The 21,728-nt window shown below is 42.0% G+C and overlaps 1 protein-coding gene across 12 annotated transcripts in view; it reads right to left on the minus strand.

The window, feature by feature from the left end:
* MTUS1 (microtubule associated scaffold protein 1) overlaps nucleotides 1-20,758 on the minus strand; it is a 145,478-nt gene extending 124,720 nt beyond the window's left edge. For 6 of the 12 annotated variants that reach the window (XM_046648584.1, XM_046648582.1, XM_046648583.1 and 3 more), the window contains exon 1: nucleotides 20,191-20,550. The gene's annotated coding sequence lies outside the window, so the exon portion shown is untranslated. Of the gene's footprint in view, nucleotides 1-20,190; nucleotides 20,551-20,578 lie in introns of those variants that run through there. The other 6 variants (XM_046648591.1, XM_046648589.1, XM_046648586.1 and 3 more) reach the window with 3 other exon arrangements.
* Between the last annotated feature and the right edge of the window lie 970 nt (nucleotides 20,759-21,728).

Below are 21,728 nucleotides of genomic sequence, written 5' to 3' on the forward strand. Positions count from 1 at the left end.
TCCATGGAACTCCCTGGAACTGAAAAATATATAAATCCAAGCCCTGAAGAGTTAGCCTCCTTTCTCCGTGCGCCACAGGCAGAGGAAGCAAGTGTCCACAGAGAGAAGAATGCTACCAATGTCCCAAGAGAAGCAGAAATGAAAAACAGCAAGGGGGACTGACTGACCTGACTTGGTTCCTGACAACTTCCTTGACGCCGAGTTCTGAGAAATATTCCAAACCCTTACGCCTATCCATTTTTGCCCCAGTTAGCTCGAGTTGATTCCTATTACTTTCAGTTAAGAATCTTCAGTGAACTGTTGCCAAGAATTTATCATAGGAAAGATGCTAAATAGAGGATTTTTAGCATATTTTCTACAACTGACTTAGAAGCAATCTAACTGTGAACAAGGGACTAATTAGAAAATTACAGTAGAGTAACTCAATGAAATACAACCATTTAATGACTATGCGGTTTACAAAACAACTAGGAAAAATATTTGTGTGTTTTGTGATTACCCATCCTGTAAAATACATAGAAAAAAGACAAGAGTAAATGAAAACAGTAGACATGAACGGGGGTATGGGGCTGTGGGTTACTGAGGCTGTTCCAATTTCCTGTCTGTTATTAATTAAAACCAGGAAGAAAAATCTAAGAATTACCCAAAATCAGAAATAACACAAATGCCCATCACCGGTGGATGAATGAAAAGATTGCAGTACACCCACATAATGAAATGCCACTCAGCAACCGAATGGCAGACCATTGACACCAACAACAGAGAGGCATCTCAAACCCATACGCCACCTGGAAGATGCCAGACACCAAAGGCACATAATTGCACTTAAAGAATAGCTGAAAAGGCAAAGCCAGGAGGACAGGACTGAGATCAGCGTCTGCCTAGAAGTAGAGGGACAGGAATGAAAGGGGCACAAGGGAACTTTCTGGGATGGCGGACATTTCTGTTTTTTGATTGTGATTGACGGTTACTCAACTATACGTATGTGAAAATTAAATGAAATGTCCACTTAAACAAGGCAAACTTTGCTGTATATAAATTAGACTTCAATAAATCTGGCTTAAAAATAAAGATGACAGTGAGCTTGGAAACCAAACCAAAGCTACTGAGGCACCTTTATGACATCTGTTTTCTAGTACTGGATGACTTATTCACCAAAATTATCAGGTGCCCATCATATGCCAAACACTCTGCTAGGTGTTACTAAAGAGTGAACAAAATAGACCAAAAAAATAACACCACTATGCCAACATAAATTGTAGTCAATGAAGAAAAGCACAGGCATTCTGGCTGCTATGATGGGGGGGACGGGTCTCTGACAAGTCACATGTTTCGCTGAGGAATCAGTAGCAGGCAAGGAGGCAAAAAATGGGAAGGTTTTAAATGTTGTATTATATCAAAAGTCAACAACTCAACTGTTTATATAAAGTGTGATTATATTTTAATATTTTGATATGACGTGGAATGGGGTCTCCTAAGTAAGCACCCAGGCAAATGAAGGTCTTGAAATGGAGCTATGGGCAGTGGTCAGATGTAAAGTCTTTTGGATTTTAGGGACTCTCGAAGAGTATTATGGTCCCTCCATCCGTGGTCAATATTTCAAAAACGATTAACAGAATGTATACATTTCCCTGAAATGAGGTTGCCTAAAGCTAACTAAATCTCAGTCCTGGTGTTTTAAGAAGATTTGTTGTACTTGTTTTTACTTTTGGCTGGATTGACCATGGTATCCTCAAGCTTATCACAGATTCTAAATGATGATCTCTCACACACACACACACACTTACCAAAAAGTGAACAAAAGTGTTCCTGTTGGGAAAACAAAACTCTTCATACTATAAGGTTTGAGCTCCAAGACCCCTCCTCTGCTCGGCTTCAGAGGCACTACTCTATCTTTATCCTCCTAAACACACAGGCTGCCCCCCAGGCAAATGCCTCTGCTGGATTCTTCCCCGACCAACCTCCAAATGTTGGGAGTAAGGCAGGGGTCAGCTCCTTAACCGCTTCTCTTCCTACACTCATTATTTTGTTTTAAATACATTCCATTTGATAACACTTCCCACAAGCATATCTCTAGCCCTGATCATTCCTCAGATCTCCAGATCTGAACACCCACCTGTCAACATCTGCATTTGTATATCTAACGGGCTTCTCAAACTTCGTGCATCTAAAAGAGAACTCCAGGATTCTAGAACCCCAATGACTTCTTTCTTGTCCCAATGGTCCTTATTCTCAGTGAAAGACACCACTGTGCACCCAAGTTGACCACGACAAAAACCTAGAAGTCAGCCTAGATTCCTCTCTCCCCATCTGACCCCAATAGCAACTCTAACAGGCGCTACCTTCAAAAATTTCCCAAAGGCAACCATTCTAACCTTTGCTATGGCCCAGCCCCACGCCACCACTGTCTCTCTCCTGGAGGACTAACTGGGCAAATCATCAGCCTCCTGCCTCCTTACACTATACTCTACACAGTAACCAGAATGATCCTTCTGAATGGTAACAGCTCATGCAAATCCCCTCTAAAGCCCTCTGTGGTCTCCCATCTCACTTAACATAGAAAATAAACCTAGTGACCTAGAACAATAATTAGCAACAGAATAGCCTTTGTGCTAAAGGAGACAAGAACTATCTTCAACGGCAAGGGAGTCCTGGCTGCCACCCCCAAATCAGATGATGACTGCTTAAGCTTAAGAGTCAACTCTGAGAGGCAATGGAAGAGTCCCTGAAAATGCCCGCCCATCCTAAATCAGTACGTATTCAAACAAAACACGCTCCACCTCATCAAATTAGACCTCCACAATCACTCTGAAGGCCGGGAGGAAAAAGGTGGTCTTAGGCTTTTGGCCACTGATTATTTAAATTTCTAAAGTGATCTGGTTTCACCTTAAATATAAAAAAGGATGTTTCTAAAAAAAATATTAAGTTGTGAACAGGTTCTGCCCAATCAGAAAACAGCTACCATTTCAGACTGTCTCAATTTATTTTTTTTTTAAAGATTGGCACCTGAGCTAACATCTGTTGCCCATTTTTTTTTCTTTTCTTCTTCTTCTCCCCAAAGCCCCCCAGTACATAGTTGTAGATTCTAGTTGTGAGTGCCTCTGGTTGTGCTATGTGGGACGCCGCCTCAGCATGGCCTGACGAGTGGTGCCATGTCTGCACCCAGGATCTGAACCAGCGAAACCCCGGGCCACCGAAGTGGAGCATGGGGACATGACCAGTCGGCCACAGGGCCGGCCTCTGTGTCTCAATTTTATACTGAGGTTTCTCCTAGCCCACATGACTTCAACATAAAATGTGCATCACATGTATCCAAAGAATTATTAGCAAGTATGTTAAATAATCTTCCCAGAAACTTCAATTTAAAATGTACATGTCGGGGCCGGCCTGGTGGCACAGCGGTTAAGTTTGCACGGTCCACCTTCTCAGCAGCCTGGGATTCTCCGGTTCGGATACCAGGTGCGGACATGGCACCGCTTGGCAAGCCATGCTGTGGTAGGCGTCCCACATATAAAGTAGAGGAGGATGGTCATGGACGTTAGCTCAGGGCCAGTCTTCCTCAGTGAAAAGAGGAGGATTGGCAGCAGTTAGCTCAAGGCCAATCTTCCTCACAAAAATAAATAAATAAATAAATAAATAATAAAATACAATAAAATGTACAGGTCTTTGTTTAAATGACCTGTTGTCTCCAAGTTTTCAAATAAGGCTTTGCTGTGCGTTCCCAGGCATTATAGGAAACAAGGTATGTTACTGTTTCCATTCCTCACACCTACTGTGACTAACATTAAATACAAAATATTTTCTTGCAAATTAGAAACATATCCCACGAAACCCAGCCTCATAAAAAGAATAACCTCCAATATTTACTTTTATTTTACTTTCACTAAAACTTTGACCTCCCCTTACACACTCTCTGCTCCACTTCTCACACCTGTCTTCAGACAGGCTGCCCCCTCTTCCCCCAACTTGCCTGCCTCCTTTCCTCCTCATGTGACCATCTTCTGGCAGCAGGAAGGCAGCAGTGGCTCGGTGCCATTTAGGCCTTCCTCCCAAGCTGTGACTATTTTTAGGTCAGTGGCCCCTCTCTGATTCCTCTCTTGGCCCGAGACAATCATGAGACAGACTTTAGAGAGAAACCCTTCAGAAGCCAGGCAAGTCCCAGCAGGGTTAGCAACACTCCTCTGCTGCTAACACAGCAAGAATCTCTTAAGGGCTGCAAAAGAGAATGCCCTCCAAGGACAGCCGGGCGTGACCTTTATAGTCAACCCCCTCACTGCCCTCAGGTGGCCACACCAAGGCTGGCTCCCATCCCAAATGGGCAACCTCTAGGGCTTGTGATCCCGTCAGGTCAAAAAACAAATAAATAAATAAAAATCCAAGCTGGAAGAGATGTCCTACTCTTACAAGAATTTTAACTCATGAGCCAGAAAATCTGAAACAACTCAGTGATGAGATTTTTTTTTCCCTGAAATTTCACGTCCAGTAGCAACACTGAGATTTCAGATTTGTATAAGAGTCTTAGAAAGAGGTAGATATTGATAAAAATACTCAAAGAAAATTTTAGCCACCTTTCAAAAAAAGAACAGCATACCAAGACAGTGTAGTAAGTTAAACATCCCCTTGTGCTATTTATAAATATAACCATATACTATAACACCTCTAATTGGAACAGGCCTACCAGAAACACTAAATATATCTCATGTTAAAACTACACACCATCTACTGCTACACTTCTATAAAAGATAACTATAGTAACACGAATTTCAAGTTAGACGTTGAGTTGGTTTTTCCATCTCACTACTAAAATGAAGCATAAGAACTTCAAACTAGGTGTGAATGTTTTAACAACTGAAATTTCATGAAAGCACATGCAAATGGTACAGGGAAAAATATATTTATGTATTCCATCTTGAACCTTTCCTTTAAGGACATCATGACACCTGAAAATTAATCACTCTCATTCATTCCCACCTCGGAATTTGTAAGGAACTGTACATCTTTGCTGAACCCACAAGTTTTCAGTGTCAAAAATACTTGCTCTCCAGATTTCTACTGAGAACATTAAATGAAGATATCATGAAAACAAGGATCACACTTCGGCTCTAGTATTTGAGAAGACAAGCTGGTTTGACTCAGAGCTACAGTTCCAAGGAATAAAGAAGATTCACTCACTGGTACTGGCTTCGGCAGTTAGCATCTGCTTAATGGGAGTCTCTGGCCCTGAAGGTGAGTACACCTCCACCTGTCAGGTCCCCTCCCCATCATCACTCTGGAGTTCCAGGATGGCTAAACCTGGGAGTATGCCAGGAGAACAAAGGAATACAACACGGACCTCAGGAAGCAAGAAATCCAGTCAAATCCTCTCCATTACCCTCATAAACAGAAGAAAATCTCATTGCTCTGAAATTGGCTACTTTTTGTATTTCTTAGATGGGAGTGTAGGAAGAGGGAGCCAATGGGATCTTAGAATCTGTCCTCAATAGACTTGGAGGAATCGATGGTATAATTTTTTTTAAAAAAGACATTCAAGACATTCAATATGCATGCTGTTGTGCTAGACAATTTGGAAATTCACAAAATGGGCTTTGTTTAGCTTTATATTTCTAAGGCTAAGTATTTAATACAAAGTCTTTGGCTCCATTAAAATGATCCCTGAGTCTGGCTCCCAAGGCCTGACTGTGACAGTCTTTAAAATCATTGGTACGGGGGCCAGCCCGGTGGCACAGCAGTTAAGTTTGCACGTTCCGCTTCTCGGTGGCAGACCGGGGTTCACCAGTTCGGATCCCGGGTGCGGACATGGCACCGCTTGGCAAAAGCCATGCTGCGGTAGGCATCCCACATATAAAATAGAGGAAGATGGGCACGGATGTTAGCCCAGGGCCAGTCTTCCTCAGCAAAACGAGAAGGATTGCCAGTAGTTAGCTCAGGGTTAATCTTCCTCAAAAAAAAGTAAAATAAAATAAAATCATTGGTACATGCAAGTCAACCAAGACGGAAATCTCTAAATAATTACCCTCAGCAATAAATTCTCAACAAACAATTCAATAGCATGCTGATTCCATCCTTAATGGTAATCTGCAGTTCAGTTATGGCCAACAAATTTCAAACTGCCTGAGGCCAGGACCACTGCTCCCATTCTCACGGATCCACGGCCCTGATGGCATGACAGGCTGGCTCCAAGTTTAAAAGCAGAGATGGATGCAATGAAGATTTTTACTTAAAAATGGGAGAGAAATGTTCTGCTCATGCTTACCCAATTAATTATTGAGGAATTCAATAGTCCAATTTTTTTAAATGAATAATTCCAGTATCCACTCACACCTTTATCCAAATGATTTCAACCTCTGTACAAAGTATTTTAATCAGAAGTTAAATAAAATAACATCTCTCTTCCTAGATACTAACTTCCTAGTGTAGCTATTCTAAGCAAGATGGCAATGTGGTTTAACTTAATCCACATTTACAGTTGAGAAAAATTCTATTCCCCGCTATTACATAAACAAGACATTTTAGTTACCAACCCAAATCTTATCAATTTCCTTACTATTAATCTCTTAATATTAGAGACTTTCAAGAAGGAAATAATCCTTATGTAATTTTTCTTATATTCAGAGCCTCCAATTAGCTGCAAAAAGAGGGACCCATACAACAGCACTGGTCCCACAGAAGCTAAGTGAGGGTCAGTTACTTCATGCATCACCCAGCCAGTTTCCTTAACCCTACTATAAAGTGACCTTTTACTACAAGAGCTTGCATTCATTCAACAAACATTCATTAATCGCCTACCATGTGCCAGCTGCTCCGCTAGGGACACAATGGTGAACAAGACAGTCCCTGTCTTCAAGGAGCCTCCAAAGAGCCTATAGTTCAGTTGAGAAGACAAGAAAGTACCAGTCAATAATTAGAAAAACTGCAAAGCCGAAGTGACCAGAGCATAAGAGAACTCAGAGGATGGGCTCCATGGCTATAGACAGACCGAGGGAATGGTTGCATGTAGCTCCCTGAAGAAGATGAAGCTTGAGCTAAGGATAGGGAACAGGTAGGTGAGGACTTCTCAGCCTTTCAGACTTTATGGACCAGTGAAATTTCCCCTCCAAAAATCTGGAGAGACAACATGAGGAAGCCTGCTCTTCATTTTGCCACTAAGGAAACTTCAGACAAAATAACTCTAGTCTACCAACATATCATAAGAGGACATTTTAACACAAAAATGAAGGGAGTGTGTAGTTGCAGAGTAAAAAACATTCTTTTAGTTTAGATTATATAAATTTAGCCTGATGAAAATCTTGGCACATTGTATTTTTTTTGTCCATTTTGCTGTACCATGGTCAACAGTTTGTCACCAAGAACTCCTGAGTCAGAGATCCCCATCTGGAAGCTCTGAGCTGGGTGAAAAGCAAGGAAGAGTAGGGAGGATAACAGATGAGACACAGAGGGCAGCTTCTCACTCTCCAGGAAGATCAAGAGGCGGACCAGAGAGAAAGACACATGCAAAAGGAAGTGTCGAGAGGGCCAATGGGTTTGGGAAGGCCTGGGACAGATCCAGGAAGGGAAGGTGTATACTGACCCCTCTGCCGGAAGCCACAACAGAGACCACCGAGACCAGCACACACATGGACAGAGGCATCTAACAACCAACCATTAACAGCTGCCTTGGCGGAGGCCAAGAGGTCTGGAAGGCAACACCTGGACCAGACAACCCTCACCCACTGCCATGATGTTATGCTGCTGCAGAGCTCTTCCAAGCCAGGGGCCATCCCAGAAGTGGGCGTACTGGGGAGGGAGGAAAACAATCCTTGAGAGGAGAGAAGAACACTGCATAGGACATTTGAATTGATCAAATTTAAACCCTAAAGTTAGGCAGTACCTTTAAAAACTGGCACTTAAAGCCATGGCAGGAATAGCGCGTCTTCAGGAATACAGGAAGCATGCCCAGGATAATTCAATTTAGGTCAAAACACGTCACCACAGGTTTGGGATTACTTAGGAACTCACCCACCTCAAAACAGCTCAGACTGTTTCCTATCAAGGGTATACTTTTCAGAAAGAAAATCAAAATAGACCTTTTTTTTAAAGACTCTTTCCTAATAAGGTTGACAAGTATTGTGGAGTGAGGCTGACCTGCTAGCTAGAAAACCATCTGAGGCTTTTGCACGTCAAAAACACTTGTGAGAGAAAAAGCTGTGTAAACACAGTGTTCAGTGCATCAAGGAACTGACAAGTGGGGACCGCCTCTCTCCCACACATTATCAATTCCTACTTGTCCGCCCACACTCAGCAAAGTGTATGAGGCCAGGTTGGGGGAGCAGGCAGCTACCCCTTCCATGGACAAAGATAATGACGTCAGCACACAGCACTTCAAAACCCACAAAGTTCTCACAGTCGTCCTCCCAGTTGCTGGCCCCATGGGACAGACAGATCCCATGACAGTCACCTTCCACCTATCCGTCCTCCCCTTTTAGAGATGTTAAACCTAATGTTTCCAGAAGTGCAGTACTTTGCCCAAGAAACAGAGTTAATAAATAGCAGTGGACATTAAACCCAGTTCAAATGTGTAATCTTGATCTCTTTCCACCCTCCTTCCCACAGTAATAAAATCAACGTCTGGTAACCCTATACAGCTACAGCCTCATAGCTACTAGACATGAAGGGCATGTGTTACTCATGGAGAGCTCCCACATTTACTCAGTAACTGGGTTACCTGCCTTGGGCAAGCCAAAAATAATCTTGGCCTCATTTCCCTCATCTGTGAAAACTGATGTAACAACAATACATTTCATAGGATTGTTTTTAAGAGTTACATTAAATTTTTGGAAACTTTCTAACTCACACCATTGTTAGTTGCTACTGTTGGAATCTCAACAACCTTGTGAAACAAGCTTTATTATTATCCTCACTTTACTGATGACCAAAGTTTAGCAACTTGTTCATACAGTCCTGGGATCTTCCTGGGGTGATGGACATGTTCCCTATCTTGATTGGTATGTTGATGACACAGATGTATATGTGTCAAAACTCATAATCGTACACTTAGGCTAGGTGCATTTCATGGTATTTAACTGTATCTCAATTAAAAAAACTTTTGCCCCATAGATCACGTGGCCAGTAAGCAGTAGAATGTATTCTAGAACACACTGATTACTTCATGTTAGACCCTAAAAATGTTTTCCCTGGTCCTTGTTCTGTAATCTACTTTCCAACTAATCCTTCCTACCCAACTGAAAATCTTCAATGTTGACTACACCTACCAGCTACCATTTTTGTCTGATCTCGTGGACATCCAACATGCCGTACTCATGCAGAATTTCAAGTTTTACTGTTAGCTCCTGAATATATTCACCCAGAGCCTCCTAGAGAAGTAGATCACTGGCCATGATGCTCTAGGGCACTATAGCCACAGGCCTAAACAACTACCTTGTAAAGCAGGTCAAGGCCACATACCAGGAGCCTACAGTCCCCACCAAAAGACCTCAGAGCATCTGAGACATTCTCTCTCAGTCTAAGTCAGCATTCCTTCAACATTTTTTGGAGCAACTAAATATAAAGCACTATTCTAAATATTCCTGATAGGTGAACAAAATTCTTGCTCTTGTAGATATTTCATCATATTATAGATAATTTTCAAAATACCATTAAAAAGTAAGCTTTTTCATGGAAAATCAGTAAAAAGTATGCGAGTCAAAACAATAAGACTCTAAGTTCCAGGATAGTACTGAGCCAATACAGAAAGGACAGTCCCTACAGGGGAGAAAGTAAAGAACTAAAACCAAACCATTTACACACAGCCTACCAACGGCCATTGTCAAGGAGTGCACAGTTGGGCTAAAGAAATTATTTTATATAAAGATTCTGCATTCTTCTCATTTCTAAATTATATACAGCTAGTTAAAGAAATTACCCAAAAGGTAATACAGGTTGTTTGAGGCAAATGGGAGTACAGTGGGTGCATAAGGTAGAGATTAAAGCAAAAATAGAATCTTTTCCCAAAAGTGTTAAATGACCATGAACAGCTCTGTGTTTAGACTCTTTCAGACAGTTCCATATCTCTTCAAAGTCCACTTGGCTAAAAGGAAATAATTTTCCACTTGAATCATGCCAAGACCAATTGAAAAATGTCATTTTGTGTGTGTGTACTTACGCAAGTTGGCACGCCATATTGCAGCTCCCAACCTTCATTAAACATCAACTTCCTGTACTCCTTCCTTGAAAACGATTACCTATGTCAGGCTTTCCACTAGCAAATAAGAGTTCCTTAATAGAAGATCCGTCAACGTATGTACACATCTAACTCAAAGGAGCGGCCCAAAGGAAGGGCCAATCTCCCTAAAGGAGCCTACTTTTCAAGTTCCAACACTACATTCCTTAGAAGTCACTTTGGGAAGAAACAACTGTTGACTTTTATGGCTAAAAATCATGGCTGATACCCAGGGTGTAACTGTGGTTTTATGGGACATTCTCTTCCCAGTTCTGATTGACAGCAGGCCTTACCACCTAGTTAAATTTCTACCTGGGATTGGCTCCATCTGCCCAAGAATTATCTGGCGCCATGTAGCTTAAAATAAAGAAATAAGATTCAAAATTCCTATAGAAAAAAATGTTTCAGAAAAACAAATTTTAGTTCCTATTCAACATATATCACCTTGGATTGCTATCTGTAAAATGGGTATGTTTTACGATGTATTCTTGTGCTATGAAATAATTCAGATGATCTGAATTTCATTTGGTTCTTTTTGAAAAACCCATGTAAAAATTATACAATCTTATAGAAATGTAACATAACATTGTAATGATCTGCAACTGTCAATTTTCCATTTGTGCTATTAATCTTAATGGCTTACAAGATTTAACATTCTGTTTTATGTTCTGCTGTTAGAAAATGGCAAAACAAATCATAATTCTAAGCTATGTCATGTGAAATTTTACATATTCAAACTACTGCATGCCTTTGATCCCATTTCAGCACCAATGTGAAGAAAATCCTGGCAAGAAAAATTGATTACTTCTTATAAGGGCGTTAAAAGTACTCAAGTAACAGGATCACACTGGGAGTGGGGAATGGACCAGAGGGATGACCTGGGTCCTAGTCCTAGTTCCATAATTTACTCAACAGAACACAAAACATTTATCCAAATAGTTGCCATCCTCAATTTCCTCTGTATAAAAACAGAGCTCCCACAACGCACCACGGCCACCTCACAGGGTGGATGCGCTGAGTGAAAATGTCCTTAATGTCGTATTTTAAAGCACTTCCCCAAAACATACGGAGTTACTATTATTTCACTTAGTTTGAAAGATGAAAATTCAGAACTGCCTAGTATTTAAATATAGGAATGGTAACATTTTACAACCTAAACTCTTAAATATGAACGTCCTTGGGCTAAGTTACAGGTTAAAAATTAAAATAGAGAATAGCAGTCCTTTAAAATCTTCAAGAGCTTTATTGGTTCAAAGTGATGACTCACCTCTAAGTACTGTTAGAATGTGCTGATAGCAAACTGGCAACATAATTTACAGACTTCAGCCAAGATGAAAGTATCGACTTTGATTTTTAAAAACACAGCTCAATTATAACAAAATATCAGCAACTCACTAAGCTCAAACTCTAAAGCAAACCAAGAAGTGACAACACTGGAGTCGGAGAATAGTCAGTGTCAACTGCTACTGGTACAAACCAATTCTTTTCGAGGAAAAGGGAACCAAGCTCCTGTGCCGCGAATTTAATTCACAACCAGAGCACCAGCGCATCCAAGCAACACCCTCACCAAAGGTGAGTTGAGGGAATTAAATGACACTTCCTATGCATGAATCAGAAGAAGTTTAAAATAAGAAACAATTACGGTTATTAGCATTTACTCACCATCTTCTACATTCCTGACACTGTGCAAGAATAACCCCAGAACACAGGAACTATCCCCACTGTCCTGATGAGGGGACTGCGGTGCAAAGGCAGTGAAGTAACTTACCCGAAGCCACGTGGCTAACATAGATCTCACACAGCGAACCAACTTGTCTAATGTCAGAGTCTGTGCACACGCCATCACATTCCTGTACCAAATGTTCTGGACACCAGTAACATCTTTTTCCAATTCTTTAACAAAGTATGTCTCCAAGGTTTCACAGTGGACATCAGGGTGAGAATGAGCAAAATCTAACTAATTGTTGAAATATTTCTAATTATTATTCTAATTTTTTTTAAGGTATACCTTTTTTTGTTTGTTTTTGGTGAGGAAGATTGGCCAATCTTCCACCTGCTTTTTTTTTTTTTTTCCTCCCCAAAGCCCCAGTACCTAGTCATATATCCCAGTTGTAAGTCTTTCTAGTTCTTCTTCTATGTGGGATGCTGCCACAGCATGGCTTGATGAGCGGTGTGTAGGCCCAGGATCTGAACTGGCGAACCCTGGGCTGCTGAAGTGGAGCACGCAAACTTAACCACTCAGCCATGGGGCCAGCCCCTATTATTTCAATTTTAATAAAAATAGGAGGAAGGAGAGGAAAAAAAGCCATACCCTGCCCTGGGGGCTTCTACTTATACAAATAGAAAATAATTTTCATTTGATTACGTATCTATAAAGTTATAAATTTTAAGTGTTCAGCATAACATTTAACCAACATTTTCTAACATAACAGTCATATCTGCAATATGAAATCATTTAAAGTTTTCCATAAAAAGAGAAATGCAGGATTTTTCCTATCTCTATTCCCTTTTCATTGACTAGGCCCACTCTTCTTAAATTGGAATTGAAACGAATTAGTAAATCCTTCTGCACAGTTGTCAATATCTCCATAAAGCAACATCAAATTCTTAAGCATTAAACAAAAAATTCAATACTCGAGGATTAAATCAAATTCAATCACCAGGAATTCTAGTGAACCCTGAAAAACTTTTAGAGAAATGCAAAGCTACTCTGAAACACAAATCTTATTAAATGTAATACGAGAAAGAACAATCGCAGACTGAAGTCATCCGAATTCCTCCTGAAAATGTAAATACATATTTCTCTAAGTGAAAAACAGCCCAAGTCTCAATTCAGGAGAAATTGTCAACTTGTGACTGTCTGCACAAACGGAGAATATAATAAATCACCACAAGTGGAATGAATTCGGTACAAGTACTTGCACATACGTAGGCCAGATGTCCTCAGAATGGCACTTCTTAATAAAACAGAATTACAACCCAGAAGGAATAGGAACCTGATGCCTTCCAGCCCTAAGTCACCCTAACTCCTAAGGGCACCACCCGTCGGGGACCCAAGGCCACAGACTGGGCCGCCCCAGTCCCCCTGCTTGCTGGGTATATCACCGTGGATGAGGTGGGAGAGCATGAGGAGAGACAGGAGGAAAGTCCAGAAAAGCAGTAAGGAAGCTAACATCTCCGGCTTAAAAGACCTTCTAGTAGCTGTGACTAACTGAAGAATTTCAAACCCCTAAGCCATCAGAGCTTTAGAGGATTTCTTCCAGGTCACGTCCGGTACAAAGAATTATAAAAGTGCAAAGGTACCCAGCATCACAAGGTTTAGACACGATCCTCAAGGAGCTTACGACATGTGACAAAAAGACACTGGAAAAGCTCACTAAAAAGATGGTCCAGAGAAAGAAAAGGAGACCACAGACTGTCGTGCTACGTATCTTGCTTCTCAACTATTTTGGGGGACAAGGAAAAAGAGTAATTGTGATTAAGGAGCAAGAGTCTTTACATCACCGAAAAATGTCAAAACAGCCTTAGGTTTATCAAAATGTGGTCAACGTAGCAGGCAGAAGTCCCAACGTACGGCACAACCCTAACAAACTGGGAGAAAATTTCCAGCAACCAGAACACCTACTAACAGGTCCAAAACTGCGCTTCTCCCAACAGGCGAGGCTTCCCTGACCAACTCCTCCGAGAACAGGGGCCAAATCTTTTCCCGTTGGCACCTTCCACCTGGCAGTGTTGGCCACAGAAAGTGCTCAAGACATGGTTCGAGGCTGATGAAAATCAAACTTAAGATTCTGACAGCAAGGATTTCTACTCATGCCTTTTATTCACCATTTAACATGAAAACATAGTCCTAACAATACACTATGTATACATGACTTGGTTCTATATAGAGGGTGTGGATTTAGGGTCTAATAAAACAAGTGCATTTTTCTTGGTAAATGGAAACATTTACCCTTTGTAACTGACTTCTCGTTTCTCCAATCTCTCTGACTCTCTCACCAGCAAGCAGTCAACTGCAGTCTATTGGGTTAGGTCAGCAGGAACGTGCAAATATGGTTCAGTTCTGTAATTTGCCTAAGAATGAGATGACTATGGTGCGGCACGTAACTGCATAATAAAAAAAGAGACTTTTGAGGGGCTGGCCCAGTGGTGTAGTGGTTAAGTTCACGAGCTCCACTTTGGCAGCCCAGGGTTCACAGGTTCGGATCCCAAGTGCGGACCTACACACCATCCTCAAGCCTCACTGTGGTGGCATCCCATATACAAAATAGAGGAAGATTGGCACAGATGTTAGCTATGGGCCAATCTTCCTCATCAAAAAAAAAAAAAAAAAAAAGACTTTCTATAGCACAAGCTGATTTAATTCATAATTATTCTGGTAAAAACAACTTAACAGAGAGGTTAGGGGAAGGGGGTGAGTCCACGTTTGAATGTCATCTCTTAGACTGCTTATATCTAAACTGGCTTCTAATTTTGCTCCATGAAGCTAGCCAAGTGCGCCATGTTTTAAAAGGACATGCAATTTCAACTCGATATCATTAATTAACAATCATCAAAACAATGCACGAGATAAACACAAAAGACAGTTTCTCATTTGTCACTGAACGCTGCTAATCACATCCTACGAACTGCTTATCTGAAATAAGGTGAAGAAATATTGACTTTTCCTTCAGAATTGGTATATATATAAACAATGCCTAAGTTAAATATTACCAAATTTCCATTGTAGAAAAAATATAGAAGATAAGCTAACAAGCCAACATCAAGACTTACTGAACACTGCCCCAGACGTTATTTGAGCTATATGTTTATTTACACAAGAATATATTTTCACACCTGTCCTTCCTACTCTTGTGAGAAGTGTGACCCTCTCCCAGATGGATTCATTTCTCAATGCCAATTCTGGACACAAAATGTCCTGAAAAGTTTTAGTTAACTGTAGAAGATCAGGGCAATTATGGCTGATCGGCCCTCGAACGCTAATTTTCTCTTCTTTGAACTGAGCTTGAGTATAAACTGACAAAGTACAAATATTTAAAGTATTTAAAAGAATTACGATAAGCTAATTTAATGACTTTAAAATCCTCTTCCCCTGGCAGCTTACCTAGAAGACTGACGTGTTCTCAGTCTGTTTACCTCCCAGTCTCTGCTCTTCCTTTTGCTGTGTGCACACAGTGGGAGGCTGGCCAGGCCTGCCCGTCTGCTCAACACAACTCTTCCAGAAACATGGAATCAGGACAATTTCAGGCAAAATTACATGACCTGGAAGTAACTTCCTTGCGACCGCCTTGCCCTCTCCAGCTAGGTTAAGAAACTTACGACCTGCAATTAATCTTCCTCCAATGCTGAAAAATGATCTATTCAACTCTACTAAAAAAGTAAACAGGTTTCCTCAAGAGAAACTTTAAGTGACTTCAAAACTTAGTTTTACAACTGCAAAATGAAAACTTCTGGGTTAGAAAAAGGTAGGATGTGTGATTTTACTTTTACTCATGTAAGTAATGTATACACAAGAACATTCATTAATTTAGATATGGGCCTATTAGCAAAACTTAAATACAGTTTATCTTCAAATAAATACTCTTTTATCTCTCTTCAATATGGGGCTTAAACTGAATGCTAAGGAAAACCAACTAGCTTTAATGAACAAATAAGGCTGTTTTGGAAGCAAAGATTTATATGAAAATATCTACTTCTGAAGTGCTTAAAAGCTATTTACTTAAGACAGACACCGCTAGGTTCAACCTTGTTTACAGGCTAAAACTTGTGGAACAAAACCTTTCTTGATTGTGTAAAAATTAGACATCGGGGCAATCGCAAATTAGCTTACAGTGTACGAAAACGAAGTTTCATTGTATAGGTAGATCTACATAGTAAAGAGGAGCCCCCAAACCTGTCATCTTCAAAATGGAAAGGTCTTTTTCATCTTGAGCCAAATGAACAAAAGTTATGCATTAATATCATGGATGCCCATATGCAAGAGTAATAACTCCTGATATTGAAGAATATTGAGGTAATTTTTTTTTAAAAAAATAACTATTATTAGGGAATTCTGTTATAAAACTTGGCTTAGAAATACACTTTAGAAGTAGCTGTCAGTCAAACTCAGTTCCTGGCTATCCTCGACTGTCTTAAGCCAAGTGTGGAGAACCCTGTCAAAGCAGGCTTTTCTGAACTGAATTTCAGCCTGGCTAAGGTATCATACATCCAATCCCTTTTTTTAAAAAAACAACAAAGGGAGGGGCCTCACTCATCCTCAGTCACTCTGTTTCACCTCCGATGGAGGCCACCAGCCACCAGTGCCCAAGGACCCACCAGTTAAGCGGGAGTGGTCACCTCCTCATAGGCCCACCAGACTCAAAAGAAAGTCTGGACCTGTTTCTGAGTACCCCCAAACATACACACCACACACCAACCTCATCCTCATGGCTCATATATGGTCCTGTGACGTATTCTTAGGTCTAAAACATAGAGAGTTAAAAAAAAAAAAAAAAACAACTCAGGCTCTGATGGAGAACACTCTCAGTGAGGCCTTTAAAAGTTCTCAGGGGCTGGGCCAGCCCTGGTGGCCTAGGGGTTAAGTTCGGTATGCTCTGCTTCAGCGGCCAGGGTTCAGTGCCCAGGAACAGACGTACTCCACTCATCTCTCGGTGGGCATGCTGTGGTGGTGGCTCACATACAAAAAAAAAAAAAGAGCAAAAAGAGGAAGACTGGCAGCAGATGTTAGCTCAGGGCTAATCTTCCTCAGCAAAAAAAGAAAAGAAAAGAAAAAAATCCTTAGGGCATATTAAAGCTTCCATAGTATGGAAAGATAACTCAAGTTTGAGAAATCAGGAAGGCTTTTTCCCCCTCTTCAAATAAATAGTTTAATCTATGAGTAGCGTTGGAAATTAATTTGGGAAAAATTTGAAACTACATATACATCTGACTAGACATCAAGGTAAGACTCATATCAAGAATTCAGTATGAAACTACCATAATGAATATAAAAAGAATTCTGCCAAAATAATACTACAAATGAACGACTGAAAATGAGTGGATTGTGAGCCTGGTTTACATAATCACAGAACAGACCTAAAAGACGTTCATTCCCCAGGATTTACAACTTTCTGCTCTGATTTCAAAGAATGTTGTTCCTAATGGTCTACACCACCCACAACTATGTCTCACCAACACTACAATCTGTTCGGCAACAGTCTCTACTGCACAAGCTTCTTAGAATGGATTTGAAAATAATTTAATTCAGAATTTGGGGAGAAATTCTTTTAAAAGTCATCTTCTGCCATTGTCACATATACTTCTTAAGCTACGATTTATAAGTGTTAAAAATTTTGTTTGAGAAAGTCAACAGATTGACTACATTAGAGAACTTTATGTCAAAACCACTATAAATATGCTAAGTGTTTGTCTCTACAAGGCAAAGACAAAATGTGAAAAAATATCTCCAATACGAAGGGCAAAGGTTTACTATCAGTCCATAAAAGACTCTTATGAATTAACAGAAAGATACTAACATCCTGAGAGAAAAACTGGGCACAATATTCAATTAAAAGGGCATCAAAATGGAAAATAACTAGATTTTTTTGGTGTTCAACGTCATCTGTAATCAAAGAAGTGGAAATTTATATAATGAGATAGCACTGTTCACCTATAAGGCTGGCAAGAATCATTTTTGCTTTTAAGGATGATTCCCCGTATTAACAAGAACATAGTTAACACAGGTACTCTGAGTGCTGATGGCAGCATACTTTGGTAAAACATTTTTTGGAAAGCAAATGGTCCATCTGTATCAAAAGATCTTAGACCCAGCCTTGATGGCCTAAGGATTAAAGTTCACGGCTACCACGGTTCAGCGGCCTGGGGTTCATTTTCCAGTAGCGGAACCACCCCACCCGTGTTTCAGTAGCCATGCTGTGGCAGCAGCTCACATAGAAGAACTAGAAGGACTTACACTAGAATATACAGCCATGCACTGAGGCTTTCGGGAGGGAAAAAAAAAACAGGAGAGATCTTAGAACCATCAATTTTATTGCAAGGACTCTAACCTAAGGAAATATGCCCTGTAGATAAGGTTTTATAAAGGATATTTGTTGCATAAGTATATAGTAATAATAGTCATTCAAAATAAAAGTTCAACTATAAGAAAATAGTTAAAATTGTTACAGCTATATAATGTAATATTATGTAGCCACTAAAGTAAGATTCTTGAAGAACTATAATGACATGGGAACTTTCTCATATGTTAAGCAGAAAAAAAATCAGCATGCAACAGTATATTTGTATAAACTACATAACTAAAAAGTCTATTAATGTCATATATTAACAAGTATAAAGAAAATACTCATGATTATCTTTGGATGGTGGGATTAACTCATACTTTTTCTGAGTCTAACAATTTTTATATAGCAAGCATGCATTACTTTTGAAGTGGTAACAAACAAGGCCAACAGAACAGGGCTATCAAGTGACATGCTTTTTAAATGCTTAAGTCTAACAACTAAAGTTTCGTTTCCAAGAAATACCAAAAGAAATCTAGCTAGAACTTTATAATCCTATGAAATACTCCAAAACCGTAACCTTGAATTACTGATATACAATTAAAAGGTGCTGATCTACAAGCACTGTTTGTTCCACATCATGCTGATTTTAAAAATAGGTGGAAAAGTTGGTGGGAGTCAAATATTATTCTAAACTAAATTCTACTCCTAAGTTTTTGTGGTTTTTTAAGGATAAATAAATCATTTCTAAATCATTTCTCTGTATAACTTTCCTTATGGAATATTGTACTTAAGGAAAAAAATCGATAAAAGCACTTTATACATTGTAAAGCACTATAAAACAGGGTATCATTGCTTCAATTTAAATAGCCCATCATTTCTTGCCCTAATTATCCCTGAAAAAGCAGTGTGTCTACAGAATTGCAATTCCAACTATGCCATTCCTCTTAGGGTTAACCAAACACTGTTATCTGGGTGTATCTAAACTCCGTAAGCAGGTCATAGGTTCCTAGGAAGCATGGACTCTCATTTCTTCTTTTTATTCCCCTCTCTCCCTGCCTCCACTCCTAAGACCTCCACACCCACCCTCCACGCCCACGGCTAAGGGTTTAGTGTGATGATGACTGAATTCCTGTCACTTGGCTAAACATGAAGGCTTTCATCCACCCTGTTTTGCCTAACACTTTGATTTTATTCAAACAAACAAAGCAAAACACACTGGATTTCCTTTTTTAGCCACCAACTACTTAAAATAAATAGTAGTTAATAGAGTATGTGGAACTTTACGCAAGCTAAATGAAGAATTAATCTCTCCATTCTCACTCCAAAATAAATTACTCCAAGTCAAAATGAACAAATAACTAGAAAAGAGCACGTCTTGGAAACAGGAGGACAAAAGATTTAAGGTAAGTAAACACTTAAGTCCACTAATTACGATAGAACAGTCAATCAGGTGACCTTAGGGGTGGATTTTTCTCGAGAGCTAGCAAAGCACCAGCGAACTGCAGGAAGTAATAAGGCACGGGACGAGAGGGCCTTGGGAATTGCAGCAACCCCATTAATGCCACATTTTCAGCCCTGAGTCCTTATGCCGAGAATGGGCCCAAGAGAACCCCCCGGAGAGAAGGCTGGGACTTCAGGGCCCTGGCGGGTCAAGTGTCTGGTGGGCGGCTTCCGGATGAGTGGACATGCTTGCCAGTCCGCGTAACTGAGTCCACTGCAACCCTCTCGGTCACTTTCAAGGTGACAGCTACGCGATCCGCATCCGTCCCTGTCGCACGAGCTGCGCCGACCCCACGTGAGACCTGCTCCCCGCAGGCTCCGCTCCTCTGGGACTGCCTCCCCACTTCTCCCCCAACCTGGGCACCCGAGCCCCTAGAATACCCGCCCCTCCCTAAAGCCAGTCCCGTCCCCCCAGGACGGTCGCGTTCACCGTGTCCTTTCTCCCCCCTCCGCGGACGAGCTGAGCAGCGGGAATCGACTCCACTCCGCACTTACCCGCAGCGCCACCGGGCCAGCCCAGCCCTCCGGGGCGCCGAGACGCAGGGCGGCGCGCCCTGGGGACCCCCGGCGGCGGCGCGCCAGGCCCACCCGGGAGGCCGCGGTGCAATCCGTGCCCGCGGGGGAGCGCCTGCACCTGGGCACTCGTCCCACCCCCGCCCGCACGCCGGCGGCGGCTGCTGTGCCAGGCGGGAACCCCGAGTCCGGGAGCCCAGCCTCCCCGCCTCCCGGGCCGCCGGGGGTGGAGCCAGGGCGGGGAGTTCGGGAAACTTGTAAATAGCAGAGCGCGGCCGCCTCTGTCCCCCCGTCACCGTGGGAGACAAAGGACGGGCGGCGTCGCAGGGCGCTGCACCCCGAGAAACTTGACCGACGCGCCGGGCCGTACCTCGGGACGCCGGCCCCCGAGGCTCCCGCGCGCTCCGCCCGGCTCCGCTCGGCAGGTGGGCGGGCTGGGCTGGGCTGCCCGCTCGCTCCCTCCTCTCGCGCACCCGGGGCCCGATCCCGAGGTCCCGCGCGCTCCCGGGCTAAGTGCCGGCGCGCCCCACGCCAGCGGCTGCCCAGCACCGCGCGGCACCTGTTGCCACGTGCAACGTGGCGCCCCGGGCTGCTGCCTGCGCACCTGGCTGAGCACGCGGCCCAGAATGCAGGTGACCCGAGCTCTGCGGGGCCCAGGGCTGGGGCCCCAAGCCGGGCCGGGCTGCTGAGAGGATCTGCCGCCTCCTCCCCTCTTGCCACCTGTGTGCCCCGTGGGCTCTCTCTGACTTCCCGCTGGCAGTGGGGCACTGCGGCGAGGGCGGGCCGGGTGTGGGCTAGGGAGTGGGAAGGTGGCAGAAGGATCAGGGCGGAGGTTTACAAAGAAGCAGCAGTGATTGTCACTTCAGAGTGTCTGACTGCCGGTCTGTATTATCTTCCTCCTTCTGGGACGTTTACTACCAAACACCTATTAAAGGTTAAAGAAATGAGCTCCAGCTGTTCCACCTTCGAAGAAAAAGTAGGAAGAGAGAAAACGAGGTCTGCCCCCTTTTCTCTAACACAAATTAAGTCCATTCTCTTTGCTAAACTAAGCAAATTGCATCCATAGCTATTAGGCCCATAAAATATTTTCTTCTATAAGCATATTTTTAATACAAAGCTTTTCCAAAGATGTTATTCCACCTATGAGAGGTGTAACGTTACTGAACCATTAAGTGTCAGACAACCTGAGTCCAAAATTCTTTTTAAAAATTTAATTACCTGGTTTGGATTTGCTACGAGCTTTTTAAGAGAAGTAAGCTTTTTCTGAGAATTAATCTGAGGATACTGTATCTGACAAAGTTTTCTATATCATCATATTAGCTCAACTAACAGATGTATCGCCATTTACAGTTAAAGCCCTTTCACCTGTACAACGTTCGATTATTGCCTCAAGACCCAGGGGTATATAGGTCAGATGATTATCTCCATTTTTCAGATGAGGAAATGAAGCTCAGAAAGGTCCAGTGACTTTCTTAAAGTCACACAGCTAGTGAGGGGCAAATGCAAATCCAGCAGGCCTA

The sequence above is a fragment of the Equus quagga genome, chromosome 22 (genome assembly GCF_021613505.1).
Source record: "Equus quagga isolate Etosha38 chromosome 22, UCLA_HA_Equagga_1.0, whole genome shotgun sequence".
NCBI classification, from domain to species: Eukaryota; Metazoa; Chordata; class Mammalia; order Perissodactyla; family Equidae; genus Equus; species Equus quagga.